The sequence below is a fragment of the Palaemon carinicauda genome, chromosome 8 (assembly GCF_036898095.1).
Source record: "Palaemon carinicauda isolate YSFRI2023 chromosome 8, ASM3689809v2, whole genome shotgun sequence".
Classification (NCBI taxonomy): domain Eukaryota; kingdom Metazoa; phylum Arthropoda; class Malacostraca; order Decapoda; family Palaemonidae; genus Palaemon; species Palaemon carinicauda.
The window spans coordinates 173,490,031-173,490,305 of record NC_090732.1 but is presented as its reverse complement, the minus strand read 5'-3'; the positions used below and the strand labels follow the sequence as shown (position 1 = coordinate 173,490,305).

Genomic DNA, 275 nt, shown 5'->3' with positions numbered 1-275 from the left:
CAGCGAAGACACACGGCGGCGGTTCGACCAAACCCCCGCTACAGCTTTTCCGAGCATCGCTTCAACCGTATTGATCACTGGGAGCCAGGCACCTCGTACTCAGCAGGCCCGGCCGCCTTCCAAGGTCACTCTAGCCATAGAAGGTTAAAGGTAGCTCTCGTGCTGATGATGATCGGTTGTGGTCATGTTTAATGTGCACCGTAGTATGTGAAATGTGTTAGGTTAACTATTAAAGCTATTAGTCCCTCTCGTAGTAGTGGTAGGAGTATGATACA

General features: G+C 50.5%; 1 protein-coding gene across 1 annotated transcript in view; it reads right to left on the bottom strand.

Annotated features, from left to right (window-relative positions):
* Nucleotides 1-52, bottom strand: part of LOC137646139 (uncharacterized) — a 19,110-nt gene extending 19,058 nt beyond the window's left edge. Inside the window, exon 1 of the mRNA XM_068379349.1 lies at nucleotides 1-52. This exon is cut by the window's left edge and continues 550 nt beyond it. The gene's annotated coding sequence lies outside the window, so the exon portion shown is untranslated.
* Nucleotides 53-275: the final 223 nt, after the last annotated feature.